Source organism: Octodon degus, unplaced genomic scaffold, assembly GCF_000260255.1.
Source record: "Octodon degus isolate 3935 unplaced genomic scaffold, OctDeg1.0 scaffold00033, whole genome shotgun sequence".
In the NCBI taxonomy this organism is placed as follows: domain Eukaryota; kingdom Metazoa; phylum Chordata; class Mammalia; order Rodentia; family Octodontidae; genus Octodon; species Octodon degus.
The window spans coordinates 10,053,929-10,064,209 of NW_004524609.1; the positions used below are offsets into that span (position 1 = coordinate 10,053,929).

General features: G+C 40.4%; 1 pseudogene; it reads right to left on the bottom strand.

Annotated features, from left to right (window-relative positions):
• The window catches only part of LOC101564165, a 14,106-nt pseudogene extending 5,081 nt beyond the window's left edge, over nt 1-9,025 (bottom strand).
• Nucleotides 9,026-10,281: the final 1,256 nt, after the last annotated feature.

Here is a 10,281-nt window from a genome sequence, read left to right on the forward strand (position 1 = left end):
AGGATATCACATCTGCATCTTGTACTATGAATAACCACTACGAAGACCACAATATGCAATGTATTAATTATTGAAACTGTCCTACTAATCAGTTTTGAAACTGTCTCATTGCTATTTGCATCTCAATAAAATTAATTAAAAAAAGAAAGAAAGCTTTCAAAGGCCTGCCAAGATAGCTCAGCAGATTAAACTGCCTGCTTAGGCAGGCAGATGTGGGGACTGGGGTTCAATCCCCGGCGTGCGTTATTGGCCCAGCCCACAGGGAATGCTGAGATGGCAATTGAGACTGGATGTGGTGGTACATGTATATGATCCCAGAACTTGGGAGGCTGAAAACAGGAAGGTGTGTAGTGAGACCCTGTAGACCTTGTACTAAATACATAAAAAACAAATAAGTAAAAATATAAAGCTTCCATCTTGGGTTATATAAAAACACTAGCTTTTCACCCAAAGTATGAGGAATCAAACAGCTGTCAAGCAATGGGGGGACTTTGCCCACAAGTTTATATTCACTGAACACTCCTATAAAAAGTAGAGTAAAGATATTTCCAGACAAACGCGCAGAGTCCCAATTGCTAGCAGAATTTTAACCCTGCTGGCAGAATTTCTTTGAGGTGAAGGAGCATCTTATGTGACACAAGCAGTGGCCAGTTAGATATGCTGTCCTCAAAACCAGAATCTGGGGGACAACAGTCATCACATGAGTAGCTGGTGCTGAGTCCTGCCTCTTGATGGCTTTGTGAAGTCTTACGGGAACACAACCACCTCCATTCATGTGTATGTTGTGTGTGGCAGCTTTTTTCCTACAAGTACAGAGCCACGTTTTGGCTAAGTTTGTGTGTTGCTCTTTCCAGGAAGAAAAAATGCCAAGTCCTAAAAAGGAAGACAAAAACCAGAAACTATGATAACAGGGAGAAAATACCATGTAATATAGCACAAATGTGTGATTGAAGCAATCTATCTGGCTCCTTAAAATGACAACGCGAGAGCTACTTGGAAATATTCATCAGTAGCATGAGGATTTCTAAAGTGAAAATTTATGAATATTTAATCCTGAATATTTATGACATTTTATGAATATCTTATGAATAATCATTTCTACTGTGAAAATGAATATTTCTAACATGTATTTCTGAATATTTATGAAATTTTATGAGTATTTTTTCTAAAGTGAAAATGAATACTTTAACTATTTTTTTTGCTTTTTAAATTATTTTTCCATAATTTTATTGAGAAACAAATAGCAATGAGACAGTTTCAAACCAAATCGGTAGGACAGCTTCAATAATTAACACATTGCATACATTCTTCCCAGTGGTTAATTGCTGTATAAGATGTGGACTTGATATCCTGTTTACAAACACCATTAGAACAAATCCCTCTATTCATTAAGAGAATGTAACTATATATCTATCCTAACCAAAAGGTACATGTTTTTTTTTCCTTTTTTTTGCGAAAAAAAATTTATTTTATTTTATTTTTTATTTTTTTGGTGGAACCGGGGATTGAACTCAGGCCTTTGTGCTTGCCAGGAAAGCACTTATTCTACTGAGCTATCTCCCTTGCCACAGTAACTATTTTTAAAGTGACAATTTATGAATATTTATTCAATGGCCACTACCCAAAACCTTCGGATTCACTAAGAGAGAAGAATTCAGCAAGATTCTTTGATTCTAGTCAGGGTCAGATTTGAGGGATCGACACAATGAAAGTTTTATCCAGTCTACAAATGTGTAACTAACAACACTGAGTTTAGATTAGGCATCAGGCAACTATCCTACATAGGTAACACGTAGAGAATTTGTAGGCTTTTTATCCTATGCTCAACTTTCTTAACAATTCCATGAGATACAAATTTTCAAGAATGCAATCTTTCACAGATTGTAGAGTTGTTGCCAAACTTGGCTACTCAACTCCCCAGAGCACAGACGGGGTTTAGGGAAATAAACAGTATCCTAAAGGACCTGTTGATCAATCCCTGCGTGCCTTGCCGCCCCGCTCACAGGGAGCACTCAGACCGGGCAGTCAAAACTGGGCGAGATGGTGCGTTCCTGTAATCCCAGCGCTTGGGAGGCTGAAAACAGGAGGATAACTACTAGTCCAATCTACGCAGTGAGACCCTGCAGACCCTGTAGACACAGGCCTACATACATAAATAATCAAAATCGGAATAAAAAATAAAATAATAATAACAAAGGACCTGTTGATAGATTCGGGCTCAGCCTTTTCCATTTCTTACATTCTCTTTGCTTTTTCTCTGTTTGCATGTCTAGGAGCTGGAGCTCGGCCCAGAGGAAGGACACCCAGTTGAGATCAGGTGACACTTTGGGAAAACACACATCAAATGGAGGCGGAGGAACATCGGTCCGTGCTGAGAAGAAAACTCAATGCGGAAATAGCTCTCAAATTCTATCTCAAGAAAGTTTGCTTCTTTTCCATTTTTTGCCCCCCAGGAGCTTTTCACTTAAAGAAATAGTGTATCTTTCTGAGCTGCGCCAAGAACTACTTGCCGTCTTCTATGCACTGCAGGTGCGCGTTTGTTTCTTTTGTTTGTTCTTCCAGTTCGCCAACTCAAAGGCTCAAGCAGACCTCCTGTCCTTGTCCCCTACTCAAACTGCGCTTTGCAATCTCCCTTCGCCCCTGACGTGCACACAATAAAAACCATGTACTGTTACTGGTTTTCAAGGCAGAATTACTTCATAACAATTATCTTCAAACCTCAAATGTTTTGTGTGCTCACAACGAATTGTCTTTATTTTAATCATTAAACCAAAGTGACAATGGGTGACAGCTGCAGTTGGCCTCGTCTGAGCAGCAGGAGAAGCTTTCAGGGTCACCATGGAATCATTCTGGCTAGGTGTCAGAATATTTAAGCTGGTGAATCGAGCCAAATTTGTAGTCAGACAAGGTGCACACTTTCAAGCAAATGTGCTGTGTGTGTGTGTGTGTGTGTGTGTGTGTGTGTGTGTGTGTGTGACGCTGTATATTTTCTCCCTGAATCCCAGTGGCTTCGGTAAGATCTGAAAAGTAAAAATCTATAAAATATGTGATAGTTACAAAGGATATTTATAATGGAATAGCTGTGTTCTCATGTTGTCACCTTAGTTGACTGAAGTTTTCCGAATAAGGCCACATAGTGAATATTTTTGCCTTTTCAGCCCGTGTGAGCTCTGTTCCAACTGAATGCTGGCAATGCAGTGGTGAATGCAGCCGCAGAAAGTATGCAAATGAGTAACTACAGCTCCAGTCCAATGGAGCCGTGTTGACAAATACTGGCAGCAAGGCGGATGCAATCTATTGTTCGCTTGAAACAGCCATTTAAAGTATTTTGTTTATAGCACTGCAAATCATTTTCAGCTCTACTCCTCTTTTATTAAAACTTGCAAAGCATTACTAGAGATTGAAACAGGCAGTAGAGTTTTAAAAATATAAGATTTGGGGCTTTTGAGCATTGAACAATTCACAATGTATTCTGTATACGGTATAGCAGGTAGTATTTACATGGCATGTAACAAATTACTTTCATGGAGATTAACTTTTCTATTCTAGTAGCAGCCTTGTGGGTTAGAAAGGACAGGTAAGATTCTTTAGCCTGTGAAGCTTAAATATAAGTTAAGGGCTTGCCTAAGCAATGTCACAAATGCTAAGCACTAAATCTGGATTTTCCACTCTCTGTTTGGACTGTAAATCAGATCATTTGGACACAATTTTTAGTGGTAATTTTGATTGCATAGAAATGGTTCTAATTCAGCACTTGATACGCAATTACTGTGAAAAGTGAGAGAGAAAGTAAATACTTTGTCTATTGTTAAATTGATAAAGACAGCAAGACTGGATAATTTAGGAGAAAAAGAACCCAGCAACTTGCGTAAAATACACACTTTTTTCCTTAATAACTGTATTTCACTGCCGGAATTATAAAGGTAATTTTCTCAGTGATCGGCTTGTCTTCCCCTGGGGAAAGAGCACCTTTGTAGGCGTTTACACAGGACTCCTCAGGTTCAGAGGGCAACTCCACAAGGATTCACTCCAGGGCACAGGACAGGACCTCAGTCTGTCATGAATGCTTTTGACGACTGTATCATTTTACTGTTACATATTTTATTATATGAAACCTAAAAGGGGAGATAACAGAGAACACTAGAAACTTCAACGCAGACAGTGAGTCATCCGCCTAGGAAATCACACTCCTGGATTATACGGACAGCTCCCCTGCCTGCCTAGGAATTAATCACCTCCTACTATTACCATGTAACTTTCATCTATGTTGATAGTTTTTCTTCAAAGAGAGAAAAACACTTTGGGCGAACTGTCTAGGATACCTTTACCATATTGGTCTAAGATCACAGGGTTTATAATTTACATTCTTTGAAAAAATTTTTTTCCTTAAATAGTTCTTGTAGAGAAAACCAAGTTAAACTACTACACAGTTGTATGTATGTGAAAAATCTGAGCACATTGGGAATTTAGGGAGGCTTTGTGATGCTACAACTGAATAAATATTAATATTAATGTTCCTATTTGATAAAATTAGGTGACAATGACTTGTATCGAAAAGTATAGGGAACAGCAACAGATTCTTGCCCCACAAATATGATCTTGTTAAAATGTAAAATGAAAGAACAATAAGACAAATGTAAAGATCTGTTTTGCTGTATGAACTGAAAATGATGGTGAGGGTTAAGACCAGAAAAGGGGTAGAAATGACACAGAAGAACCTCTAGCTATGCATGGAAGGAGCAAAGGCAATTTCTTCTGGGCTGTAACACATGCCATGATTCAAGGAGTCAACTTTTAATTGCTAATCTACTTATAAATAGCTGATGGTAGCTCGGGTCACCAATGGGCCACTCTACTGAAAGCTAGAAAAATAGAGGTACTGGAATGGCTCCTGGTGCAAGCACATCTATCCCTCTAGCACCTCTACACTTCTACGGAAAATCAGTAGAAATGGAGAAAGGAAAAACAGGGCCCCTGGAATTCTGTCCGCCTTCACATACCGAACTTTTCTCAGCTAGACGGGCAAGGGAATTGCAACCATCTGAAGCAGCTCTGCAAAGCAAACGTGAATGCAGGACTTATGGGTCCTCGCTTAGTTCTTGGCAGAGTGCAGCCCATAGCCAGGCTAGTTCGTATTCCTCAGCTCTGCCCGTGAGAACCATGAAATCGCCATGAGTAGCTATCAACGTGGGTCCCAACTACAGTGTGGATGGTGTTAGGGTGAGATCCTGAGGCCAGCACAGGGGACACAGGGGGTGTTGAGAACGCTCTTTAACAAAAGGCTGTCAGATATGATTTACTGAGCTGGCCCACACTGGGCAAGCCTCACTGAGCACTCTGAACTTGAGTTTTCTACACTGCCAGACGTTTCCATAATCCAACAAAGACATAGAGTTATAGGCAGTTCATAAAAGTGATCTCTTTTGTTCTTCCTAAAAGGGTCTCTCCTCAGGGGAGGAAAAATCAATGATGTGCTAAATACAATATGAAATCAATTTCCTTTCTCCCCGTCACCCAGAGGATAAGAAAAGAGTCCTGTTTCCCCGTGGCTGCTAAAAATCCAAGTGTCTTCCCAGAGATTGTGAGAGAAGACCAAGAGATTTCAAGAATATTTTTAACTTAATTAGTTTAGGCAATTTTTTTTTTTTTGAGACAGATTTAGTGCAAGTTTCATCTGTTTCAAGAATCACAGGAGTCGGAGTGAAATCGTTTTTCCAGATAGAAGGCGAGGTAGTTTGCAAAGGGGACTGTGGTTAATGAGATCTACCTGCAGAAAAAAAATGTATGAGAGGTTGAAGAAAGGGCTGTGGTCCCCAGTGAACTCCAAGCTCTTAGAATGACTACTAAATACGGTGACATAACGGCTGTGGTGAGTGTGCTCCACGGCAGACCTTGTGGGTGACAATTTAAACTGATCTTAATTGTTCATTAACTATGCCACATCTAACTGTTTGGGACGCTTCATTTGTAACTATTAACTGCAGCGACACATACAAATGCATAAAATGAACAACATTGTTAATTTTTATGATGACAGCATTTCATATCCAAAAAGAAGTTACTTGGGAGAAAACTGTTGAGGCTGAAAAGCTCATGTTATTTTAGTGTGTGATAAGAACATTTTTCCTAAGTCGTACATAGTTGTCTCAGTTACCCTTCTCTCGTTGCTGGGACAAATACCCGACACTCAAAATGAAGGAAGGAAAGATTTATTTAGCTCACAGTCACTGGAGGTTTCATTCCATATTCAGTTGAGTCCGAGGCAGAGGGCAGCCGCTCATGGTGGTGGAAAAACAGCAAAACAGCAAGAACAAAAGGGAGGAGTAACAGCAACAAGGGCTACGGAGAGTAAGTCTTTCTCATTTCTGTTGCACTCAGGCTATCTACCCCAGGCTGGGTGTAGTATGTACACCCATAATCCCAGCAGCGCTCAGACCCATAATCCCGGTGGATCATGAGTTAATTGCAAACTCTAGAAGTCTGCCTCAGTGACTGCATGAAGCTTTGAGGGAGAGGGGACAATGACACACAAACTGTAACAGTAGTGGACTTTTTCATGATGTGTTTTCCCGACTCTCCAGTTTCCAATGTGTATGTATTCCTCTTCATCTTTTGTATATACTTGATATGCAAGCTATGATTAATCTGTTCTAGGTCATTCTGAAGTTCTGATATTAGTTTCTTTTCCTCAAGTGAAGTTTGCTTAACAATTTAAGTAGTACTATCTATTTTTTTTAACATTGCTAAGGTGTGTAATTCTTAAAATTAATAAACAGTAAACCATAGTATAAGAGTATAAACGTGAACCACTAAGAAACAAATACAGGGATAAAATTAGTTATGAAAAAAATTTCCTGCAGGAATAAGTTTGAAGGCTAAAACAGAGACTAACACTAAGTATATGTAAAAGGAGAGTGACAGAGAGACAGAGAGAGGAGACAGAAGAGAGAGAAAAAGAGAGAGACAGAGACAGAGACAGAGGCTGAGACAGAGAGGGAGAGAGAAAGATAGACAGAGACAGAGACAGAGACAGAGACAGAGACAGAGACAGAGACAGACCAAGGTTTGTATAGAGAAGCCCTAATTTCAGCACAATTCCCAGAGAATCTTTATAAACTGATAGAGGGATATTTTCTTACCCAGAGGAAAAATGGCCCAGAAGAGGAGTCCAACATTCAGAGCAATGGCTCAGCTTTACTACACCACTGTGCGCACTAGTACCCTACCCATCTTGGAGACCTGGAGTCTACCAGGGTCCTACATTCCTCTTAAACTGATTCTGTTTCAAAAAATCATCTGAGCTTCATACTTCAATGATTGAAAACTGAAAAGTCTCACTTCTCAAATATTACGGGATACTGATATTAGTAAAATGAAAAGCAAATCCTATGTGCCCAATAGCCCTGAAAGTCTGATTCTAACAAAGTTGATTCACACACACACATACCAGGTAGGGACAAGGGCCCAAGACGGATTCATGAAAAAATACCCAGCACTGAAAATTTTCATCCATCAATTGTTGTTTATTTTTCAATTGGAAATAATGGTTGATTTTAGCATTAACAACAATAATCCAGCATCATCTCTGAGTTTCAGAGTCATCAGGGCCATATTTTCAGAAATGCCAGTGTAGCTTGGTACTGTTAAAGTGCCAGAGAGATTACTGATATCTTACAAACATGAGATATGCCATGTGCATGTGAGCTGCTGATTTTGCTCATCAGTAGAAAAACTTCAGAAGAAAAGTGGAAAGAAATATGTCTTTAACAGCACTCGCTTCTCCCTCTTTACAAGCTGGTCTTCATTTAGCTGCAGAATTTCCCTGGAAGAAGTGTCATACTTTACGCTGCTGTAGTAAGACATATTCAGCACCAGTGAGTCTCACTTCTTCCCTCTAGACTTGGGGTTCTAGGCAAGGCTACATTCATGAAGTCTTTTTGATGCCAAGACCCTGATAAATGCTTTGGAAGCATGATGCGTATTCAGTAGGCCCAAAGAAAAGACAACTATCAAACGCATCTTTGACAATGGTAGTTGATTGTAAGAGGATGAATCGCCTGTGCTCTGAGTTGACTTTCAAGTCTGGGGTTGAAGGCTGGAGTGTCCCATATACCTCTTGGAGAAGCAGACCTCTAATTCAGATTCATTTAGGATTAGTTTTCAGGAGAGTTTCAGAAGTCAAGCGATCACCTCCCATGCTTGTGTCTCGAGAGAGAGAGAGAGAGAGAGAGAGAGAGAGAGAGAGAGAGAGAGAGGAACAGAGAGAGAGAGAGAGAGAGAGAGAGAGAGAGAGAGAGAGAGAGAGAGAACTGAAGCCTGCTTGTCCATTGCAGCGCAGAATTTTGGGTTGAGTCACTGCAGATACGACTGTCCTACCACACACCCAACACCACTGTAGCCTGTGCATCACTCCCTGAACTAAATGAGGGCTGCTACGCTAGAAGAGTTTATTTTCTCATAATATTCAAGGCATGACTCAGAGCTGCTTTGTACATAAAGAACCTCTTGGGGCTTCTCTCCGCAGAAGAGGCCAATTAGAATTTTATGGACTCTCCAGTACAAGTGTTAATGTTTGATAAAGCCTAACTGCACTACTCCTTGCCCTTAACTGCGTCTCACCATTGTTTCAGTGCCTGTTGCTCAGAACCAGGTTCTCACGCCAGCCACAGAACTCCCACTCTCCCCTCTTGGCCTTCATGTTCTCCTTTTGCAGAAAGCCAGACGAGCTCAACAGCCGCTGGCTCCACGCCCCGCCCCCCACACTCATCGCTACTTTTTCTTACTTAAACGAACGTTATCTTCTGATCTTTTCATGGGCTTTACCTTCTCTTGCTACTTTATGATCATGTTTTTTTTTTTTTTTTTTAATGACATCTTGGCTCTGAATGCAGGCTGCCGTGTGCTTACGTCGGACACCAAATTCTTTGCCGCTCCTACACGGCTCAGCACCGTGAAGGAGGAAGGGCGCGAGGCTGTCTGCCAATACCAGGAGCCCAATAAAGTTAATTGTTTCTCCGTTAGGCATTTCGCTCGTGCCCTGAACACATGGAACCAATTATCTGGGACTGCAATGTTGTTAAATAAAATGTGCAAAAAAGAAAATACAATTATTGCTAAAGTAAAAACATACCACAAGGGGTTATTAAAAAAAGAAAAAAAAAAGATGTTTCACATTTTAAGGATGTTTCCCTGCTACATGTGTATATTTAGTGGAAAATGATTACTTCCAAGACACTGCCATGCCTGGCTTAAACTTTCTCTTCTCCTCCCATTGTCTTCCCCTCAACAAAATAAACGGAAGCAGAAAGAAAAAAAATGAGGAAAAGTAAAGGCATATTTTGGCAAAATGTGAGTACAGAATATACCCATGGACAACATGGATTATTCTATAACTGGAATTCTATGACTTAAATTCTTTAATTTAAACATGCACTTGTTCCTATCAGCCTTTCGGAACCAGGGATTGAACTCAGGTCCTCGCCCTTACAAGGCAAGCACTTATTCTATTGAGCTATCTCCCCGGCCTCGGTCCGATCTTAATTTTATTCTGAACTTATTCACAAGCAGATATCCTCACCTACAGAAGCTCTGTTCTGGTATCGAATACGAATTCCTGTGCTGAAGTAGAAGAAAAGAGAAGACAAAGAAGATCTTCCTAGTGCTCTACTTGAGAACTCCATGATAGCTCAATAAATGCAACGTGTTCATGAGGTACAGTCAACGCAGGCCTCTGCTTACCTTCAAATTTTTCCATTTCCCACCTCACACTGAAGCTGGATTTATGGCAGTGCTACGTGCGAGGCGCACATTAAGCTCGGGTTATTTTGTCCTGTGTCCCCAGACATCAAATAACTGTGATAATAAGATATTGAGGAACCCCTCTAGGGGCTACTCAAGAATATTTTGCTAGATGTGCATTCTGTGTCCACGTCGTCTGAGCAATTAAACTGTATCCATGTCAGCAAAATGCTGTATTAACATAGGCGAACCTTAAGAATTGTTCTGAAAAGTATCAGGATTAGACCCATACAAGTCACATACAGAGAATTTTCTCATGTGTCTACAGTTTTTTAAAGAAGTGTTTCTCTTTCCTCTGAGGTGGAAGGGCCACCTGAAGAGTCACTATAGCAGGGCTGCGGGAAAAGATGTGGAATTTGGCCATTAATGCTCCTGCCAAGAAGTCGGAGTGTGTCTTCCAGTTTCCAACGGTCCACATGTCGGGATTTAGCATTATTACTTGAACTTGCAGTTTTAAATGTATTTTTATGAATAATCAGAATG